Source organism: Chaetodon auriga, chromosome 8 (genome assembly GCF_051107435.1).
Source record: "Chaetodon auriga isolate fChaAug3 chromosome 8, fChaAug3.hap1, whole genome shotgun sequence".
Lineage (NCBI taxonomy): Eukaryota > Metazoa > Chordata > Actinopteri > Chaetodontiformes > Chaetodontidae > Chaetodon > Chaetodon auriga.
In genome coordinates, this window is record NC_135081.1 from 8,290,011 (window position 1) to 8,313,165 (window position 23,155).

The 23,155-nt window shown below is 46.1% G+C and overlaps 1 protein-coding gene across 2 annotated transcripts in view; it reads left to right on the forward strand.

Moving 5' to 3' along the window:
* The window catches only part of LOC143324820 (teashirt homolog 1-like), a 36,468-nt gene that overhangs the window by 8,408 nt on the left and 4,905 nt on the right, over positions 1-23,155 (forward strand). The window lies entirely within an intron of this gene.

A 23,155-nucleotide genomic window follows, 5' to 3' on the forward strand; every position in this document is an offset into this window, starting at 1 on the left:
CAATTTCCCCCCAAATAAAGAATTCTTGTTCTCATTGTAAGTGTTGCAGCAGCATAACAAACTCGTTTTTTAAACTTCACATTCAGTTTGGACTCAAAGCTTTGATGAACGGCGTGCTGTTGCTGTTATCAGCTCTTTGTTAAGTGTGCTTAATTACTATGTAATATTTGTGTTGTGCTGAGTAATTACATTTTGTTCCACAGTGGGGATGTAAGGCTTTTGAGCTCATTAATGAAAAATTTGTTCATATGTTGTGTTTAGTTTTTTTTTTTTTTTTTTCTTCCTGGCACATAATTTAAGACATGAGCAAGATGAGAGGGGAAGCGTTCAAGAGAAGAAGTCGTGCAGCATTTAAGGCACAAAAATTGACATCTCAAATTTTCTTAAGTAAAGTATTACATTTGCCGAGGGTAAATTTGCTCTCTTGATCAGTGCAGTGCCTCCTCGAGAGGCTATGGGAAAGTCTGCTAGAGCCAAATTTAACATGTTACTTCTATCAATAAAAGATGAGCAATTACAGAATATTTTGTCTAATAAGTATTTGAATTCCTCAGCGCAGGAAAAAAAAAAAAAAACATGTAGCTTACCCACTCATTACATCAGTTAGCAGGGGGAGTGAGAGGCAGCTCTTTGATGCCAACAAACAAACAAGACAAACGAGATGGGCCCACTACAGAAGAGCAAAAGCCCTATCCAGGGACACCCAACCCCTGCGCACTCCTCCCTCTCCTCCGTCTCTTCTTCCTCTATCCCTCTCCACCTCTCTCTCCCTCTCTCTCTCTCCGTCTCTTTCACGCACCTCTCATCTCTCCTCTCATTGCTCGGCACTCCCTCTCCCTTTATTTCTTGCTCTTTTCCCCTCTCCAGCATGTTTCTCATCTCACATCCCCCTCTCTTCTGGATAAATGCTCGTTCTTTGCCACTCAAAAGCAGAGAGAAAAGAGAGAGAAGTGCTGGTGGTGGAGGAGGGGGGGGAGGACGGGGTGAGTGAAAAACGGGGATGAAAAAAATGTTTTTTCTTTCTTTTTTTTTTTTTAAACTGCTGCTTTTTTCCCCCCTGTCTGTCGGTCGTACCTCATCAGACAAAGTTAGGTGGAGAAATGAAAAAGCTGAAAGGGAAACAAATGAGGGAAGGAGTGAAAGAGTTTAACTGTGCATTCTTGATTTTTTTGGAGCCGCTTTTCCTCAAATACTTTGTCATCCCAACATGGTTTGAATACGTGGAGCAGTGTAACGTTTTGGCATTATTTATACTGTCATTCCAGTAATTGAATGGAATCGAGAGAGATGGGAAGAGCAGTGGTTGATGGCAGCGGGCTCCAGTGTTTAGAAGGTGGTGTAAAGGGTAGGGGTCTATGTGGGTGGATGGATTGCAAGGTGAGGGGTAGTGGGATGGGGTTGGGGGGTGTATATGTGTGTGGGGGGGAAGCTTTTAGGATGGGTATTAGAGCTGACAGATAAACAGGACGATGGACAAATTCTCCCACAACAGCTGTGACTGCCACCATTATCCTGACAGGTGTCAATTAAGAATTACTGCCCGGTCGGCCGAACGCCCCTCCCGACTCACACACGCTTCCCTCCATCCCTACGACAACCCCCTCCATCCCTACCACCCCCTTGTCCAGCTGTCGGCGTGCGAGCGAAATAACACTTTACCCTTGTCAGTGTTGTCACAGGCCCCGCAGCCCCGGTTCTGTTCCCCCTTTGAAACGGCAGCCAGAGGCAGATGCCCGCTGGTCAATAGCTCTGCGTATTAGTGATCACAGTGATGTGTCTCTAGGTGGACGGCCGGGGGGTGGACGGCCTCCATTTTTGTCCATTTGTAGCCGTTCAAACTGTGATCTACTGTTTGAATCCTGCTCTGCCGTCAGGTAACTAAGCATTAGCAGAAAGATGCGATGACGTCCGCGTCGAAAAACGGTGATTTAACTTCAGTGTGAGACCCTTCCATCAGATTATTACTGCCTTTTAAATAACCCTCAATTATAAAGATTTATATCAGCCTGCAATATGGTGTTTAACTCCATTCTACAGGTTAAAAAGCCCCTTCATTACGTCCCTGATGCGTGTGTGTGTGTGTGTGTGTGTGTGTGCGTGTGTGTGTGTGTGTGTGTGTGTGTGTGCCTGTGATGTGTCTGGGTGCGTTTGTGCACAGTGTGTGGTGTGCTCACCTTTTGCAAAGCAGCGGCTGCAGACTAACCTAGATCCTGGTTTCCTTGATCCTCTGGTACTCACCCTGTTGGCTAATACAGGTCCGCATTTATTCCACACTGTAAAGTGAGGAGTTGAGGTCAATGAGTGAGAAAATGAACAGTTGCCATCGCCCATCTCGAAGGCTCCCTTCCAGTAAACCCGCTGGCTGACAAACACATTTTTGGGTCGGCAGGCTTCTGGCTTTATACCGAAAAAGGGGAGATTTAAGCATGTGTGTTCTCCATTTGCCATATTTTCTCAATTTTTTAGGGGTTTAAATCAGCGCGGTGGCATGCAGTTTCATTTCCCTTTAATTGTTCAAGTGTAATAGAAAGCATTATGTGTGTGAGACTCATATTCAGTTGGCCAAAGTGGTGACAGTGTGTGTGTGTGTGTGTGTGCGTGTGTGTATGAGTAATAGAGAGGGAGACATAAAGTTTAGTATTACGTACCTTTATGTCTAATTATACACCATATAATTTACCCTTACATGCACATATGTTGTATGAATTTTAAAGTTATTATCTGCTCGTGTGCCACGCTGTTGACGCAGTGTAGTTATTACTCGGCTTCTGTAATAAATGCAGTTTTCAGTGCCGGCGCAGAATAAACATGAGAAGCTTCAATCGGTAGAAGGAGGAAGCAAAAACAGCAACGCGAAAAAGCAACATGAGAGTGAGCGCAGAAGGCTCCCCAAGAATACACAGATGGATTTGCATGTTCACTTGGGAGTTACAGTTTTGGATTTCCTCCCTAGAAATCATTTGCCACAGAAAATAACCGAGGAAGATAATATCAGGGTTATTTCGCTACTCCTGCTTTATTTGCATATCTCTTGTTTTAAATAAGGCAACCCCTCGGAGTGAAATTCAGTTTGTTTTTCGGAGCTTCAGACTGCATCACCTTCTTTTTTTTTCCTGTTCCTCAACCTCTCTCCCTCTTTCGCTTTTTATTTAATTCTTTCTTCGGGCCTACCTCCTCTCCTCTGTCTCACACTGGCACTAGACTGCTCCGAGCGATTATCAAACCTGAGAATATTTTCCATCCCCATGCAAATCACCCACCATGCTCTCTTATCATTCCTGCTTTGCCCGCACCCCACCCACCCCATCCACCCCAAACGGTTGTGTGTAATCAAAGTAAACGGCAGCTAAAGCTAAAAGGGAAATGCTCTTTGTGGAGATGGATGGAGGGATTAAATATTAACCGGATGCGGCTGACTTAAGGCAAGTGTTTTACATAGCTGCTCCCGCCGCGGATGCCGTGCATTGATCCCTTCACCCTGGCGCCTTTACTTGTTTGGCTGCCTGCCGTTAATTTTTCACCATCATCTCACTGGCCAGGCCTTTAGAACGGAGAGGGAGGCCAATGAATGGTTCACCACTGCCCCCACCCTCCCCCCTCCCCTCCCCTTTTAACGGGGGCAGGTGAGATGGATGATAGCAATTTGAAATTTTGTTTGTGCGTGTGATCATGGAGATTGTTTTTGGTATTACCATGGTGTAACAATTCCAGTGATTAATTGAGGCGAGCGCTCAGCTGGGATTGGAGGAATTGGTGGAGGTTGCAGGTTCTCCACCTTCCTCCACTCTTGACTTGTGAATGTGGTGTTTATCGGCTGACCTTGGAGTCCAACACTGCCGCCTTCTTACACACACACGCGCGCATACGACAACACACTCCCAGGATCCTGCCTCCACACACTGCCCCTCTTGTCGTATCACTTCCTTCATTTCCTCATGCCTCCCTCTTCCTCTCCTCCAGCTGTGATTAAAAGAGAAAGTCAAACCGCTCAAACCAAACTTTGGGCAAAAAGGAGACTGAAGGAAAACAAAATGGCTACAGTGGCCACAGTATTCACGTAGATGGACATTAGCAGTAGGAATGCTCCTCCAGTGGCAGCGGCGCAGTGTGTTTTCAATGTGTTTGTTGTCTACATGTGTATAGCAATATCCTGTGGGTCACAGAGGCAGCTTGTTAACAGGGGGCTCATACCAGTGGTGGTTCAACCCCCCCCCTCCCCTAACCGCACACACTCACACACACACATAAACACAGTTGTTGCACTGGTGCTGTTGACGGCATTGTGAAGGCCTTCTGGCATTTATAAATGCAGTGTCGGTCCTGTGGCGGAGCTCTACCCTGCAGTCGTCAGACATGGCCACCACTCATCACTCAACCCTAATGATGCCTTGTTCTCCACCCCTCTCACACACACGCACCCCCCACCCTGGCCAGAGTGCACATCTGAAGGGGTCGTAGGCAGGTCGTGACCCCCGGGTGGTCGCAGTCCGGGACGATTGCTGCACCTCTTTACGAGCTTTTGTTTGTTCTCCTTCTCTCTCCGCCTCAGTTTCTCTCCTCCTCAGCTGACTCTCCGTTCAAACAGATACAAGCCTTTTACAGCCGATATCAAGGTGTCACTGCTGGAAGGTTCACATCTCTGATATTTATATTTCTGCATGGCGTTCATTTGAATAATTTTCAAGCCACCGAAAATTCAAAATATTTTCCCTTTCAAGCAGAATTACATGATACTAAAATGCTCTTAGCCATTAAGCCAATAACTGTCAAATCGATAACAATAATGAAAACTATAAATATTATTGCCTTGTAGTTTAATCCAATTAAAGTGCTACATTACTATTAAATATAGTTAAAAGAGGTGATTTTGACAACCGTGTAGTGCTGCATGTCACAAGAAACACGAAATGTAACAAATTGGAGCCATCAATAATCTTTTAATTAACGACAAACAAACAATTGTATTAATCTGACTCTTCTCTTTCTTTTCCTCCTTTGTCTGTTGGAGTCTCACCAACTTCTCCTTCTTTTCCACGCTGTCTCCCCCTGCGTCTTTCTGTGTCTTTCGCTCTTTTGCTCTCCTGTAGTCAAAGTAGCCCTGGTCCCCATAGCAACACATAGTGAACTCTTACTCATTAGCGTGTATGCAGCCCGGCTGAACGGCCTGAATGCTGCTCCTCATTCCTGTGATTTCAGACTCACACATCCATCACCTCATGATGATTTTACCGGACTGGACTTAGCAACTGCCAGTGATGATGTTTGGACATCTGCTTGATTCCAAATCAACGTGTTTGTCTGATAGAGATTGCTGAATTGTGTGTGTGTGTGTGTGTGTGTGTGTGTGTGTGTGTGTGATCACATGAAGATTGAGAGGCGACACAGGGAAACGTCCCTCCGTCACGCCTGACTCAAGCTCTGCTGTTTTTTTTTTTTTTCTTTTGGCTGTTAAATCTCCAGAGCGCTGATAACAGGTCAGCCGTTGAGAGAGAAACGAGAGGGAGGAGGGCTGTAAAGACGGGGGGGGTGGGGGGGGTAGAGCGAGGAAGTGAAAGAACCAGGATATGATTAGAGAGAGAGTAAGAAAGTGAGTATCCAGAGAAAAAAAAAAAGGAAAAGAGAGAGATTGGTCTTCTTTATGCTGGCTCACCCATTGCGTGGGCGGCGCATGGAGTGGAGAGGTCAATGGGATGCCGTGATAGGCTAATCTGCCAGGAAGGGAGGGTTAGGGCAGGCCTTACGGGAGCAGCTCATTGGCTAGACTCATTTGCCCTGTGAAATAAAATCTCATTGCATCTTTGTTTTCGTTTTTTTTCACCGTTTGAAGATTGATAGTGCGGGTATTTGCTCTGAAATCTCTTTGTGAGTGTGAATATTTATCTGCCTGCATCTATACTGTATATGCCCACGTAAGAGTGTGTGTGTGTGTGTGTGTGTGGCATACTTTTCTTAGTTCATCCCAGTTCCTGTGGGAGTGTGTGTATGCGCGATGTTTCCAGAGCTGTGTGTGCTCGTCCTCCAGTCAGACACATGGATGACAGATGACCCAGTGGGAGACACCAGCCATCCTGCCCAACCGGAATCTTGCCCCCCTCTCCACCTGCCCCCCCCTTCCCTACTAAAAAGTGCGTACTTTGTTTACTTCCTCGGCTTTTAGCCATAAATCCTGGATCCACCTCCGATGTGGCGTTGCCCCCTTTTCCTCGGGTTACGGCTTTGTACACGATCATAAAAGCTGCGTCACTGCGAGTGTGTGTGTGTGTGTGTGTGTGTGTGTGTGTGTGTGTGTGTGTGTATGAGTGTGTGTGTGAGTGTGTTCAGGAGAACAAACCAGCCGCAACCTGGCTGCATGCATGCCTGTCTATCGCTGTAAGGGGGAGGAGGGCAGAGGGGGACTTACTGGACCAGAGGAAACCTAAATCCTCATATAAAAAGGCCATGCACTCAGCCTGGGCTGAGGGAAGGAGGGAGGGAGAAAGAAGGGAAGAGAGAGGGAGACAGCAACGGGGGAGAGAGAGAGAGGGAGAGAGCGAGAGAGAGAAGGGAAAAAAGTTGATTTCCTTTTTCAGCAGAGCCATACATCACAGGGCCTCCCAGCTGCAGTGTCACAAGCTGACAGAATGACATGTGTCATTTATCAAAGGGGCCAGGCGGGGGCCTTGGGAAACGTGCACCACAAAGCCTGAGAGAGTTCATTCCAACGCTCAACCCTCCCTCCTTCCCTTCCTCCCTCATCTCTACTCCCTCAGCCCGCCCCCGCCGTTCACTCTCCTCCTCGTTTTCTCTCCTCTCTGCCCCCCCGACCACCTCCGCCCTCCCCACTCACTTTGCCTGGTGCCAAAAAAAGGGCCCTGTAATGTTTTCTGTCTTCCCTGTACTCACACACAGCCGCCGCCGTGTGTGTGTGTGTGTGTGTGTGTGTGCGTGTGTGTGTGTTTGTGTATGCACGGCTGCCCCACTGAGAACAGACACTTGCCATACCTTAAAGCCAAAGTCAGTCCAACTTTGAAGAAAATCTGAAAGAATAAATCACATTAAGAGAGCATTCAAAAGCCTTCGAGCTAACAGTTCAACCTACACAGAACTTGTTTATAGTCATTCATAAAATTATCACCCAGTAATGATATTCATATACTGTAGTCCTAAAGTTTGGTAGCAGAACATATTTAATGCAGCAGCTTTACCTTGCTGCTTGGATTTCGGTGGCGAATGATTACTAATGTGTGTGTGTGTGTGTGTGTGTGTGTGTGTATGTGTGTGTGTGTGTGTTATGCTGCTCCAGGGCAAGAGGTTGTTTGTCTTGCTGATGCTGATCTGGTTAAAGATGGCCGTTATCTTTCTGATTGTTATTATTGTAGCCTTATTAGAGCATAGCTGTTAGCACTTTCCCCATCATTCTTTACTTACTGCTGTCATTTTTTATTCATTTTATCTCTTCGTGGCCTGGAAACATTTATATGCGCACATTCTCTCTCTCTCACACACACACACACACACACACACACACACACACACACACACACACACACTCTCTCTCTCCCTACCTGCTACTGAAGAGTTGTTTGACAGAGAGATTACAGCTTTCCCGGCTCGTCGGGCCCCAGTCGGAGGTCTGCGGGGTCACAGCACTGAATGCTCGGGGCCCGTTTAAGAACGCATTACGTTGCAGAACAGCTTGTACATTGGAACGCCTGTTGTAACCGACGTGTCAGTCACAATTGCAAGCTACGTCAGTCCAGCCGTGCCGTGCTTATCTACAACTTTTTGTGTTAATGTCTTACCTCACCGCATGCACCCCATTTCAAGCTTCCTCTCATCCATCATCGGCTCACCTTTCATCCCAACCCCTCGTCCACCCCCGTCATCAGCCCCTGCTAGGGTTAACTCCATCCCGGCCACTTCCAGAATCAATAAACTATCTCACCTGGGTGCCTGTCCCTTCCTCCACCGTAGCCAGATTAGACTTAAAGAGAGGCTTTACCGGCATCTAGTCTCAGTAAAGAAGCCGTTTCGTTCTTATTGCCATGTTTCCTCTGACTGAAGTCTTATTTTGAAGTACTTTTCTTTTGAGCAATTGCAAAGCAAAAGTTCCTGTGAAAACATTAATGAGAAGAGATCAAGTGAAATCTGACTAAATTTATGTGGAATCCATATCTAAAGAAACCATATAATTCTGGACCAGTGTTACCATTTCGTAGCCAGATCTTATGGCAGCTTTGAAAAAGAAGTTTACACAACCGGGTTTCGGTGGCTACCAATATTAGACGCAAGGACATGTCCATAGGTTAGGACTGATAGAAATGTGTGTGGAAGGACATTTTTCTCACTGCAAGTATTTCAAGTGCACGACATTTTGCTACATCTTGTGAGCATGCTTTGAAAACTGTGTCTGCTCGCTTACTTTTGCTTTCTAAAACCAGACTAAACAGACTATATTTTCACTTGTAGCAGTCGGTGCAGAATCCAGCCAGGTCCTGGCAGATCAGAGAGCCTGGAGAACAGCTGAGAAAGTTTGGGTGAAATTCTCTGTTTAATTATTAAAAATCCGACTCGGGGCAGCACGAGCAGACGGAGAGAGTGAGTGAGTGAGTGAGGAGGAAAAGAGGTAAAAAAAAAGAAGAAGTTGTGGGGGAGCCCTCCTGACAGTATAATGTTTCCCTGCTCTGTCTGCGGGGGTTAAAAGACATGGTACATCATTAAGAAGATATTCAGTGGCGGTGTCACTGAGGGGTGACCCTTCTCACAGGTCATAGATAGTTCACTCTTTAAAACCCCCCCAGCCCACTAAACACTCCCCTGCCCCCCTCCCCCTGCTCACACAGCCATAAGTATGAGCTTCAATCAGTGGCCATCTTGATATCTTTGTTTTCCTTTTTTCTTCTTGAGAAAAAAGTCTTCATCAGATCATTGATTGCCAAGTTTAGCAGACGCACAGTAAAACAATCACATTTGCTCAGTTCTGCTAAAGCTCTGGAGTGTGTTTTGGCACCGGCGGGCTGCTCAGCTAGCGGTGATGCTAAATGTACATGTGTATTCGACAACTTCAGTGTTTAGCTTTGACGTGCAGAAAACCTTGGCACTCCTCCCTCTCTCCTCTTTGTCTTTTCACCTCCTTCCTCTGTCCTCTCCCTGCATTTTGTCCGTCTGTGTGTGAGTGTGTGTCAGGGAGGTGGGGGGCCGGGAAGACAGCCCCCTTTTTCATTTGTCTTCATAAGCCTCATTTATTTTTGCAGCCAGATGTGAGCTGACAGACATCACTCATTGCCCCCCCCCACTCCCCCCGCATGCTCCATTCCCCTTCTCCCTTCCATCAGCACCCTTGAGTCCCCCCCCCCCCACCTTCCCTGTACCCCCACCTTCCCACTAGGAGGTCAGGCGAGCACCCCCCCCCACCCCCAGCATTACAGAAGATGGATGTGTCTTTAAAGCAGAGATTGATTGTGGATATCAGAGTTATGGCGCCATTCATCACGGCCGATATTATTCAGACGAGCGGGATTGAACAAGGAGGTGGGACTCCTGAGCCCATGGGTGGGTTCTGGGGGGACAGCATAGAGGAAGTTTAATAGATTGAAGATGAGAGTGTGTGTCACTTTGTGTGCGTGAATGAATGTGCGTGCTCATGCTCCTGTACTCGCTTGTACCTTCATAAGTCTGTCTCACTTGGGAATTCTGGCATGTGTTTGCGTCTGAGTGTTTCTCATCTTTATTCTCGCCTGTGTGTGTGTGTGTATGTGTGTGTGTGTGTGTAGCTGTCTGCATTGATCTCCAGTGATGTGATCCTCCTTCAGCGTCTGTTCTCATCGGACTCTGATTTACGGCTTCATTAGGATCCTTGCGCTGCCTCCCCTTCTTTTTGTCTCCCTCCTTTCGCCAGGTCACTCTCGGAGACACACACTCACACACACAGACAACACACACTCTGTAGAGGCAAAGCTGCAACTAAAGGACTTTTCATCCCAAACACTTTGTATAGTTTGTTTCTATTCTGTTTGTCATCTTTATGAATAATCTCTTATTATTCATCAAGGCTCAGCTCCTCATTGTGCCCTGAGAGTTGAAGTGCTGTGGCGGTTTTGGAGGTGCTTCCCTACCCCCAGGCAGCCCCACTCGGCTGAAAAGAGCCCTCATTGTGTGTGTCGTCTTTTATGGCGCTGTCTGAAAGAGAGGGATGCACTCCAGTCGGCATTCAAATGCACGTGGTAAAGCAGCCAGCAGAGCAGGACAAACACCACAGGTTGTAAACGCTTTGAAAAGGAGAGTGTGTATGAGAGTGTGAGGGTGTGCGTGCGTGAGGATGTGTAGATGTGAATGCGAGCGAGTGTGTGCAGGCTCTTGACTGAAAGGTTTTCACTCTCTTTACCTCCACTTTTTCTCTCCTGATACAGTTCGCCACTTACTTTACTCCTTTTCTTCCCTGTCTTACCTGTCTTCTGTAGTTGCCTGAAATGACTTTCTTCTTCCTCCACTAAGAAAAGAACCTCAAAGTTTTTGCTTCTCGTGTTTTTAAAATCCCCCCTCCCACCATTATCAGGAGTCAAGTCATGCAGAAATGTAAAAAATAAGAAGGTAATCACACTTTGTGCTGGTGCTTTTGTCGTCAGTCCGTGATGGAAATGGGTCTAAATATGAGATTAGAACCTGCCAGTGACTGATGCTATTAGGCAGATATGCCATAGACTTTACTATCTCCCATGAAGGATTAGCGCAAATTATACTGGGAGACAGGCTTGATTTCTCCTCTGCCTGGCTGGATGTGGGCATTTGAGGCACTCTAAGTTGACAGCGTCTGTCTCTGCTTAGTTCTCCGAGACAGGTTGTGTGACAGCTGATGCCAGGCGAGGGCTTAAAAAGTGTGTATGTGTGGGTGTCTATTTGTGTGTTGGACGACGTTTGGTCTGTGTGTGAGTGTGTGTATCATTCTGTGTGTGTGTGAGAGAAAGAGAGTTATAAACTGACAGGCGAGTGTGTTTGAATGTGATTGCGCGTCAATGACGGTTTTTTTTTTCGTTTTTTTTTCTGAAAACAGGTTCTCTTTGAGTAGGGTGACAATTGGGAAAGGCTAATTTTAAGCTTGGTGGCTTCCTCTTTAATTCTACACACTCTTATCTGGTGTTATTTTAAATAATTAAACTGTCTGTAAGACTGTCCAGGTGAAGCAGTTTTTGTAGCTATGAATAAGGAAGCTGGTCAGATGCCTGACCAGGCTCTGGATTCCACTGTTAAAATCATTCGTAGGAAAATGCTGATAAAAACAAAAAGCTACAAGACAGGAAGCATAAATTTCTCTTCATATCCAGACTCACTCTGCTTCAGAAAGGCCCATCATGACAGCAAGCCGATGGCATCCATCACGTAGTGCGTAATCTCAAATAGTTTGAACTATGATGTTGATACAAGTGGAGGAAGGTGGTCGAGCGGTTTGTTCACCTCTCAGGAATGTTGAGAACATGTAAATGCTCCCTGTTTTAGCCCTGCTGTCTCCTCTCGGCCTGCTGATTTAGGAGGGTGACATGTCCTTTAATGTTGGGTAATAAACTGGAGGGGTGGATTTATAGGCTCAAGCCTTGTTTTCCCCCTACCGTCTCTGTCCACTGGCTCCTAGGACGACAATACAAGCTCCACCCTCACTGCATTTATGGTGTTTTCAAAGCTACCGTGGTGGCTTTAGCAGAGCCGTTAGACCTTGGCCTTATGTCCCACACAACTTTGACAGAGAGAAAGTTTCCCCTTATCCTGCAAATTATTTTGGATTTAACGTGATCCAGAGCCACTGCAGCAAGCACTAATCATTTTGGGTAAAAACTCCAAGCATTACAGGTTGAAGACAAGTTCAACCCCAGAACAAAGATTTCCTGCGCTCAGTTGTCGAGCAATGAAGGAAATTCTTTTCATTGGGATTTTTGTTGATACATTTTGCTTTGCCTTTACTTGTAATTCCAACAACAAAAAAAGAAAAAGACTAAATGCAGAAACGCAGTAATTCACCCTCACTGAGAGCCAAAGCGAACGATCTTTACTGCACATTTAAAAACATTCATATCCACTGGCAGCACATCTTTGATTCATCTCGTCCTTATTTCTCCCCATCCTCAGATTTCTGCTCCGTCTTCCCACTCATCATCCTCCTCTCTGCTCTTTCCTCCTCCTTAGTTTGTGAGGTATGATGCACAGCGGTGCTTCGCTATGTCAGCAGGATTGAAACAGGTCAAAGTGTGGAGTGACTCAGATAGGTGTAGCGTCAGACTGATATATACTGTACAGTATCTTTCCTAATATTGGCTTGGTGTTGGAATTTGGCCAAACAAGGCTGCCCACCTCTGATATGATGTAGTGAAGATTTCTGCCTGACTACAGCAGGCGAATATGAATGTGTTAGTAATGTTTTTGTTTCAGGTGGCTGACCAGAAAATGCTCCTCAGTGTGGTGTGGGAGGATTTACTCACCAACTTAAGTGTGTAAATCCTGCAATGAAACCTGCATTCCCTGCCTTGTGGAGCTGCTAAATCTAAACGAATGTCATTAGTTTGGCTTCCAAAAGACTTTTGGAATTGCACGATGGTTGAAATGCTGCTTCAGAGGCTTTTCTAAGAGTGCATTTTTAGCATGATATAAGTCAAAGAGGTACCAGTATCAGCTTCTAAAACACCCATATCGGTCTCCTCTACTCAGGATGCTCCAAATCAGTCTCATCCTCTCCTCGACACAGTTTGACTGATCAGTCCGAGGCCTAGTTTGCTGCTGCCAGCTTGGGACTCGATGTTCGTTTCTCTATTTATTTCCATGGCCCATGCGTTTTTCCCCATATAAAGACAGTCTATGTCCGACCGTGTCACCGCGTGATGGATTGCATAGTCCTCTTCTCTCAGGAAGAGAAAGGGGGGATGGTGAAAAGAAGGGAGCAAAGAAGGAGGGAAAGAATGAGTGAGAGAGGGAGGAAGCGGAGTGGTGCGGTGCAGCAGTGAAGGACATGGCAGCTTAGTGCTGGCCAAAAAGACTGTGCTGAACACCTGCTCCTGTCTCCAACGCCCCTTCAACCTCCTCATTACCTGTCAATCTATCACAAGGCAGCCAGATCAAATGTCTGCAGCAGCCAGGACTCGCACAGGGAGGGAGGGAGGGTGGAGGGAGGGGGAGCGAGGAAAGAAAGAGGGGAAAGAGAGGGACAGATTGCATGTCTGGGAGAGCAGAAAATGAAGGGGAAGTAGATGAAGCAGCTGCGTGTGCATATCAAAGATCTGTTGATAATTCGGAGTAAACTTTGTCCAGAGTGCAATTATTTAAAACTTCTGGAGGTAGTTTGTCATCTTGCTAAATTTAGAATGCGTGGAAAACAGACTGCATTCCAGCCGGGTATGACTTTATGCAAATGTGTTTTATAATCGTCAGTGGAGTGTTAAAAGATTACGGACAACTTATTACAAATCATATTCAGAGGAACTTTCAGGTGCAGCTCATTTAACATCGAAAGATTTATTACACTGACCAAAACTCGGTAATACTTTGTCAGGCGTCAGTTCTGTGTTCAGTATACCACAAAACTGATGCCTGCTCTCCACAGTAGTGTTTAGACACACCCTACAGCACAGTTTGGCCTTTGATTGGCGCCTCAGTGTAAAAGAGGTGAATCTGTGACAGACAAGCTCCTCTGTAGGGAGGCAGGGCCTGCGGTTTCAGGTTACAGCAACAATGCGGCCAGTGTGTATCTCTCAGTGTGCCTGTGTGTTGTACACACAACCGTGCACACACTCATACACTTGTGCATATATGCAGATGTGTATTTTTACGCTATGTTTATGCATGTAGGTACAGTTTTATTTTGCGTGCCCGGTTGTCTGAATTCTGCTTATCTAAGGGTGTTTGAGGATACATGAGAGTCTGCGTTTGTACATTATGTGTGTGCTTTAAAAGGCAGATGAATTTGAGCTCATCAAGGTGCATTAGTGCACACATGACCAGTCCCAGCCCTCTATTTCTGATCCCTTTCAGTCCCTGCTCTCTCGCTCTCTCGCTTTCTTTCTCAGCCTCTCTCAAGCTCTCTTGCCCCTCTCTCTCCTTTAGTGTGTGAGCTGTGGTGATTTACGGTAATTATCCATCGTTGGGTCATCTATCAGGCTGGCCGTTGCTAGGAGATGGAAGCAGCTGCTGCTGGCTGTTGTCTTGTCAGGGACAGTGCGCGTGTGTGTGTGTGTGTGTGTGTTTGTACATAGTTGTGTATCTGTATTTGTGTGTGTTTCCCGGGATTTGGGTGAGGGTGCTTGCATGTGTTTATGTGTATGTGCTCGTGTCTGCATTTATTGGCAATGTGCGTGTGTGTTCAGGTGAAGTAGTCCATCCTGATGCGGGGATTTAAAAGCGCAGGTGGTGCGGAAGACAGAAGGAAGCGAAAGAGTCGATGGATGGAAGGAGGGATTATAGGAGGGAGAGAGACTCGGGTGAGGGTGGGGTCAGAGGTGGGAGGAGGCCAGGTGGAATTTGAGTGTGTGTGTTTGGGGGGGGGTGGGGGGAGGGTGGGGGCAGCTTAAAAGGCACAGGTGTGTGTGTGATAGACAGGGGAGCTGTATGATAAATGTATCTAGGCAGATGGAAGTTGGAAGCAGTCGGGCCTTGGGGAGTAGTTTTAGTGGCTGTGATTGAGTGTGTGTCTATGTGTTGGGGGGGGGGGGGTTATTGGCAGGTGATCGTCCCACAGATGGGTGCTGGTTCAAGATCCCTGCTGAGGGGCCTATTTCTCCTCATTTTCCCTTGTAATCCACCGTAACCTATTGTGTTGCAGCCGTTTCAGGTTTCATGATTTACGCACACTATTACGCACCCCCCCCACCCCCCCCACCCAACATTATCAGCTTTAAACTGCATTCAGTGAACATATGAGAGGGAGTTTTCGAGGGAAGTGTGGAACATTATAATCACAGGTAACTTAGCTTGGACAGATTGGTGAAAGTGTTCACTGCTGATGAGACATGACGCTCAGAGCTCAAGCTCAGAGGACACTATAATAGTAATTACAGTACACAAGCAATGATAATTACTATGTTAACATAAGAACCAGTGTAAACCCAACTAAAAGTAAACAAGTGATAGTTAAAATAGCAAGCAATAAATGAAATAATCCACTGCGGTTTACTAACAAAATTGCCAATAATAATACAAATTTAATCCTACAAAAGAGCTATATTCACTAACTAATTAAAGAAAAATGTAAGAAAAACACACTTGGACTGTTTAGATTGTGAGCCGCCTGAAAAGGCTGCTGATGAGACTGTCCGAGTACTTTCGCTGTAGTTTTATTTGCTTAAACTGTTGGCAGACCTGTGAAAGGCAGCTGGATATAAGCCACACGTCCATATGAGCTGCGGTGACTGTAAATACAACCTCCACTCTCGGCTCTCCATACCAGCCTAATTAGCGCCAGTTAGCATTTGTCATTGCGTTTAGGGGTGAAGATTAGGAACACCTCTCAATTAATCTGCAATCAGCCTGTTTGTTAATTAGCTAACCTGTTCTAAGTGGCCTTCAGGGCTCTTGTGTAATTAGCTAAGCTGCTGGGAAGCAGGTCTGTGTGTTGACATTGACCTAAAGTGTGCACACACGCACACAATACACACAAGCACATATACTGTATACTGTATAAGACGCACAAATCTGCAGATGTCTCCAGTCATGGTCAAGAGGGACAAGAACCCCTGGCTCCCAATAAATTACTAACAGAAACAAACACACCTCCTGTGCCTTCTGTTTGTTCAGAAAAAACAAATGCTTAAACATGCACGCACACACACACTTATACACACACACACACACACACACACACACACACACACACACACACACACTTCCTAACATACTTTATTAGTTGTTGCAAGCGTGTCATGCTCATCCAAATATACATATTTGCACATCATCATGCTTGCAGCGGTACAGATTATTCTTCTCTTCAGTCTACAGCAAACCTGCATCCCTCAAAAGCATTCTTAGAAACGGCAGGAGGGGGAAAAATACATACTGTACTCCCCATGCACGTACACTCTTTTGAACGTTTCATCCTTTTCAAGTGCAACAACATCCCAACCAAAATGAACAGCTTCTCCATTGCTGTGTCGAAGGATTTTTTTTTTCTTTCTCACTTCAAAGCCATTTGTTTACTCTGCTGCCTCCTGACATTGTCTGTGGTAATTAAAGGAGCGCACTGAAATTTATGGTTTAATTATACAGGCCTTGTTATGCAGAGAAGACCAGGATGGGCTGATATGCTCAATAAAAATAAATAAATTCCATACGGGTTTATTGAACCTGCGTTTGCATGGAGGGTGCAATCGTTCCAGCCACTCAGGTGTGTGTATGTGTTATTGTGTTTATGTGTTTACGTGTATGCATATGTGTGTATGTTTATTTATGTATTGCCTCGCAAGACAGCAGCAGCAGCAGCTCAATGTGGAGTGTGAGTGGGTGAGAATGAAATTGAAAAAAAAAAAAAGCTAGATGAATTGCAATCGATTGGCGCTGGTTCACTCTATTGATCCCCAGCATGTTAAATCCTGCTGTACTCCATGAAGAACACTCAGTCAGTCAGCGTGACCCCCCCACCCCCCCACCCCTTCACCAACTAACACTCGGCTAGATATACTGTAAATGTCTCCCTGCGTTGTTACTGCATGCATGTGTAAAAAGCTGAGACGATAGTGCTTGCGGGCCCAGCTTCAGTGTGAGTGTGTGTGTGTTTGTGTGTGAGTTGGTTTTGTGCATGCACAGTAATGGAGAGTGATCTTGGCTGTGTCCCACAAGCTGCTTCTCTGAACTGATCTTTGAGTTGGGTATAAATAGCGCTTGCTCTATAAATAAAACAGCAGCACCTTTCACACTCACTCTCTCTCACTTACCCACACACACACACACACACACACACACACACACACACACACACACACACATTCAAACCTGCCCACATGCCTCGTGGATCTTACACCTGCCCGTACACAAGCACATGCACAAATGCCCCCACACAGTCTTCCCATCAATCCATATATCATTCTGTGGAGGTCAGACAGAAGGATGCATGTGGGACATATTGACATATTTACATGAGAGCATGACCCATACCAGCTTAGTGCTGTCTGCATGTCTGACCTCTGACCCCACCTTACTTTACAGAACAACAATCTAGTCAGCTGAACGCCCCACATTAATCTATAGTGTGCTCATTTTGGTATTTAGCTGATGATTTGTTCGGCTTGTAGTTTGAGCAAGTAGATGACTAATATCTTCCCCAAAATGTTGATGAAAGATCTGATAAAGACGTTGAATCAGAACCCCTTTGGTAAACAGAGCAGCCTGTCAAAGTCCAGGAAGATTCTCTCCTATCTGTCCTGTCTGGCCGGTAGTTAGGGACCAAAGTAGAGGGAAAGACTGGCAGCTAATCCAACATTGCCATCCTGCTTGCAGGGAAAAACACACTAACAAACTGCTGTCTGAGAGATCAGCGCGTTGACTTTACATAATGCTACCGGCCTACTGTAAATCAACATGACACGAAGTGTTTGCATGGAGCCACCGGCGCAAACGATCACCGGAAAGGCTGGTGGTTGACTCGCTGAATACCTGCCAATAATGCAGAATTTCACCACTAATCCTGTTTGCGCAGCACTTATTCGCATTCACACCACTTTTTTCATCAGTCCATTATGTAGCTATGTGTCTGAAGAACAATATGTCCCATCCGCCGCTGTCTGCTGAGCTCAACTCAAGCTAGAAGTGTTTTGAAATGGGGTGGAGAGGGGGGTGAGAGATAAATTGGTACAGCGAGCTGGAATGCTGCAGCAGTTATTTAAGGCCCTGTAGGTGCTGCCTAGGCCATATGCTCCCATTATTCCGCTTGGGAGGGGCCCATGTGGGCATGTGAGCAAGGCTGGAGAGAGGAGGAGGAGGAGGAGGAGGAGGAGGAGGAGGAGGAGTGGTGGGAGAAAAAGAGAAAGAAGGGAGTGAAAGAAAGGTAGCTGAGGAATTATTTTAAGGAGAGCCCCCCTATCAAGCGTAGGAGGAATTTTAAGAGCGGGATACCGGGAGAAGCCTGAGATGAGATGAGAACGAATTAGCTTCTAAAGTAAATGATCGCCTTCACCCTCAATATCCGGCTCTTTCACCGTCATCTTTGCATAATTCATCTCGTCAAATTTTGAGGTGTGACAGAGTATAATTCACAAAGTCCTGAACTTTTCAGGTTGATAGCTTCTCGTAGGTTAGGGCTTCTCAATCATTTTCACATCGTGGAGCTGCACTTAATAAGGTTCTGTACGACACGCCTCCTCATGGGTGTTTGTTTTGTTGCTTGTTGATTTTTCACAAGATAAAGAGGGATTTCCACAACTCATTGCAACTGAAATGTTATGAATATACGACTGTAGCAGTGAGAGTGAAATATGATCAGGGTAATATAAAGTAAATTGTGAGAATAAACTGTGCCCCCTTCACACTCTGGATACCCAGACTTCATTTTGTCAGCTGTAATGGGTTGATTTTTCAAAAAATCTTTTCTCCTGCAGATAGCTCAATATTTATCTGGGAAGAAAACAAGGCCCAGATGCAGCTTTGTTGTGAGCTTCATATCTCTTTCTCTCTTTTGTTTCTCCCTCTCTCTCTCTCTCTTCTTCTCCCTATCTGTACAGTCTCTTGTCAAACTGAGGCCTGTGTTCCTGATCAGGGCATTGCTCTCATGTTAGCCGCTTCACGGGAAGCACATCCCAGCATTCCCTCTGACACGCCGGCAGCAGCATTACCATAATTGGCTTTTCTACATGACGGGACAGAGGAAATAATAATGTCATTTTATTTACAGCCCTCTTGTCCCGGTCCGAGAGCTATCACCCCCTCCTCCCTCCTCATCCCTCCTCCATCCTCCCTCCTCACCGCCGCACTCTTTCTGCTCTCAGCACATACACTGACATACACCCCTCCTCCTCCCCTTTCCCTTCTATCTCATCTCCCTTTCTCCCCCTCTCCCTGTGCAGGGCGCGAGTCTCGTTCTGCCATGGCGTGTAGGTCAAGCGATGGCTTTTTGATCAGCTCCTGTCCAAAGCCATCAGGGTTGAGAGGCACGTAATGGAGAGCGGGGTGACAAACAGAATCTGGGGAAGGAATAAGACTGCCAGTTTCCTATTAGGGGCCGGCCTAAACGGCCTCGGCCCCCCCATCCACCATCTATCCCCCCAGCATTCTCGGCCGCGAACCCACTCCTGCACTGCCTAAATCACATGAGTGAAGGGGCCTGTGATTGGACATTAGTGCCGCAAATGACTGCCGTGATTGCCCCCTCTTCCCAAACTCACATCAAATAAATAAAGAAATGTGTGTAAATAAATAGAAAGAGGGGTGTTGGAGAAATGGGGCTGGTGGTGGAGGTGGTGGAGAGGGGCGGCTGACTGGTTTCATCCCCTTCTTTTTCCTCTCTCTCTCGTTTCATCGCCTTTCTGCCTTTCTTATCTGGTTTGTTTGGCTTTGACAGCGGCCAAATGGTGAAGCTCCGCGAGCCTGACAGAGAGTTTTATTGATTTAACAACCAGCAGACTCTCAGCAAAGAAAAGGGAGAAGGCAAAAAATGGGCAGGGCGAAGAAAGATAGCAAAGTTTTGAAAAGGAGTGATATGTTTCTGCTTTACTCCTTGCCAAAATGCTGACGTGTCTGCTGGTCGTGTTTCATTTGGTATCATTTACAAAAATCAAGTCATACATGAATTCAAGCCGTGTGTGTGGGAGAATGCTTTAGAGATGATCTGTACTTAGGTCGATCATGGTGTCCCATTGTGAGGCGCAGTGTTGTGTTGAGGCAGGATACAGGGCGTTCACCACAGTGTTTTCATCAGAAAAACATCACATCAAACTGTCTGTGTGTTCTCCACAAGAGGACTCAGCGCACACTCAGCCCTGGTCTGGTCTCTGGTCACAGAACTAGTGTTAAACGCGCAAACCTGATCACAGATTGCAAATCTGTAATGATGCAGAACATCCTTTTAATCTTTATACATTAGGTACAAATCAGAATGGGGGGTGCTTCATCGGTACTTTAGTTGCCGTAGTCCTTCAGGGACTCTCATTTGAATAAGAATGATAATAAATAAGGCAGATGAGAACAAAACACACACTCAAGCTCTTATCTCTAATCAAATAAATGTCTGTTGGCCAAAGTATATTTGGTAGCCTGAGACATGAAACCTTTCATAATACCTGCTTTCAGCACCGTTAAGTGTGCATGTCAATCCATTTGTGCATTATGCATTTTTAAAAAGGCCATTACAACATCCAAAGGGATTATTGCCGACCCTTTTTGGTACTTAACATATTCTATATCCCTTTTTATTAACAGTGTATTAACCGTATGTGTAGGTATTGGGAGATAAGTGATACACTGAGATGCTAATTCCTGCATCCTTGGTGTGTGTTGTTGGTGATCTGGCGTGGCTGGTGGTGGGCTTGATTGCTGCTGCTTCTGACAGTGAGTCTGCAGTGCTATCCTGGCCACGCTGCCGCCTGTCTCCTTGATGGCGGCACGTCCCCGAGCAAAAGTGACAGGCGCTTTGGCGCCCGTGCAGATGGCCCTGCTCACAGCCATCACCCACTCGGCAAACCAAACCGCCAGGGACGGCGCGCCAGCCCTGCCCCTTCCCAAGCCCGCCCCTTGCTGCTGGTGTTGCTCTGCATATGTGCGTCCAGTACGAGAGAGGGAGCTTAATCTAGTCGCTAGTCAGAATCACACATCTTCAAGTTGCAGTGATTGAACAGATAGAGGTGATATGTAGCTCTTAATATTTTTTCCTTCCGCGTGCTTCAGATTTTAGCATCCTGTCAGAATAGATGCGGCATCTCAAAACAGATGGAGAGATCATTTATTTCAGACTACCGTTAGCCATGTTTCATCACTGATGTTGTACATTTATGGTTTGCGAAACCGTCCACTTGCTGCCTGTGATTTTTACAGATGTCTGTCTCTGCCAGTCTTTTGTCTGTCTGCTTTTGATATCTCCCTCTTTGTTGTTTCCATGACAACATGGCAGGACAGGCATTGATTGACAGGGATCGTCAAAGGGTTCCCTGGCGACCTGCTCATTGTTCGAAGCCCCTCCCTGCTGCAGTCTGCGTTTTGTCACTCACCCAGGGATATTTCTGATCTGCTGCCTCTCATTCCTGCTGTCTCTGTGTGTGTATGTGTGTGAGTGTGTGTATTAAGCACTGCCAATTATTGGGGTTTAGCTATTTTTTTTTTTTTTTTTGCTGCAGCCGATGAGAGTGACTCACATAGGTAATTCCTACTGTATGTTTGTGCACTGTTTGTGTGGGCTTGTAAAGAATGGATAGCCGTTCTGCGGGGTGCTTTGTATATTAAATGGCTGATATGTATTGATATCCTCCTGTTCTGGAAGCAGGTTAGCGAGGGGGAAGGCACTGTAACAGAAGACACTCTGCAGATGTGTTGTAGAGAGTACAGCACATAATGCTAATCTGCTGTGTTAGGGATTTTCAGGAGTTTTAGAAACTGTCTCGGTCTCAGTCTGTCAGTGGGATTGAAGCGCAGCCAGGTTCTCCTGTAGTGCTCTCATTTCACTGAAATCCTGTCAAGCGTTAGGGGAGTATGTTGCTCATTTGGAGAAGGGTGTATCAGTAGCACACAGCGAACTCAGACTTATAGGCAATATTATGGTCGGTGGGTTCAGGTTTGCACTGTAAGAGCAAACATGTATGAGCTACAGAGTGTGTTAAGGACACGCATAGGCATGGGAAGGTGAGCATGCGGACAAACATGCGTTCGCAGACAGGCACTTACTGAGGCACTCACACGCACACACATGCACATCATCACACAGTCACAGTCGATGGTGCAGCTGCTCACCTCCCCCACCTCCTCCACCCATCTCCTCTCAGGCAGCAGTAAATGGTGCCAGTGTATATATATCAGGTATTATGTCCACTTAGATTATGATATGACAGGTTAGCGTGCCGTTTGAAGCTGACAGCACATCTGTTTCATCAGGAGAGACTGATACTGGCATCTAGGACACACATCTCACCATGCAGGAAGGAGATAAAGGAAGAAGCTAGGGGGCCGTCTTTCCTGTCTCCCTGCCTCCCTCACCCTCTCTCTCTCTCTCTCTCTCTCCCTTTTCTCCTACAGCCCCTCTCCCCGCCCACCAATCCCACCACCTCCTGCTCACTTTTTCTTTCTTCCCAACATCTTTTCATTCACTTGTTTTCCCCCTAACCACCTCCTGTCTCTCCTACTTACTGATGCTTGCTGTGTCTTCCCTAGCATGCACACCCCTCCACACACACACACACACACACACACACACACACACACACACACACACACACACACGATTCAGCCCTCTATCCCATTTGCCTATATACATCTTACTAGTAAATCTGTTACATCTCAGTGCTGTTTATCTCTCTTTCTCCACACCTCGATCTTTGATCTTGCATTTGCTCTCCTCTTTTAATCTGTCTCTTTGTTAAGCATTGTCCATGCCATTTTGGATCACATAACAGCAGTAAATTTTGCAAACACTTAAAGTGTCTGCCCCAGACTCCTTCCTTCAACAATCACTGTGGCACACTCTATCCAAGTACCATTTTTTTGCCAGTTCCCGTCTATTAGCTCAAATGAAAATGACCTTCAGCTCATCAGGGTGGGTTAGGAAAAGCTGTGATATCTCCAAATTAGTGTTTTGTTTCATTCTCTCTCCGATGAGTTGCATAACCTGAACATGTGAGGAGCTGAACTTCACAGACTGAATGAGTGAGAGGCAATAATGCTTGGGGAAGAGAGAAAAAGAGAAAGCGGGAATTGAACATGCAAGCATGCAGCTGGCTAACAAGGCCAAACAGCCAGTCATTTCCTGGGGAACAGGAGGCATATGTGGAGGAATAGGGAGTTGGGAAGGAAAAGGACAACTGTCAGAAGCTCAGTGATTTATTTTTCCCTTGGAGGCTTTTTTCACCACTGGCTTTCAGAGCCACATGTGTGTAAAATACACAAACTCATGCATGCATGCATACAGACACACTCACACACTCATATTGGATGAGAATAAAAGCCTACATTTCCCATCATTGAGTATTCATTCCATGTTATTTGGACAGTGGTCCTGTTAGTGTGTTGTAAATCT